Source organism: Morone saxatilis, unplaced genomic scaffold (assembly GCF_004916995.1).
Source record: "Morone saxatilis isolate NCDOM2014 unplaced genomic scaffold, NCSU_SB_2.0 Contig10, whole genome shotgun sequence".
NCBI lineage: Eukaryota > Metazoa > Chordata > Actinopteri > Moronidae > Morone > Morone saxatilis.
This window is the reverse complement of record NW_023339652.1, coordinates 16,988,794-16,989,036: the sequence shown is the minus strand read 5'-3', so window position 1 is coordinate 16,989,036 and position 243 is coordinate 16,988,794. Positions and strand designations below refer to the sequence as shown.

The 243-nt window shown below is 39.1% G+C and overlaps 1 protein-coding gene across 4 annotated transcripts in view; it reads left to right on the top strand.

Moving 5' to 3' along the window:
* The window catches only part of sbf1 (SET binding factor 1), a 61,831-nt gene that overhangs the window by 28,334 nt on the left and 33,254 nt on the right, over positions 1 to 243 (top strand). The window lies entirely within an intron of this gene.

The window sequence follows — 243 nt, the reverse complement described above, 5'->3', positions numbered from 1 at the left end:
GAACCTAGCAGTACTTGTGTTGTTGTTGCTCTCTCTCTGTGTTTATTTGGAGTAGAAGGACATAATGAATCATCTGTTGCCGTTATTGTGTTGCCGAATGCTAAATGATGGCTTTACTTTGTTTTGCATGTGTGTTTCTCATGTCCAATGTTGCACTCATCCTATCTTTTTTTACACAGCAGTCATCTTGCCGTTCACGTTTATGATGTTATTGTTTGTGCAGCTTACTTGTTTTGCCATGCT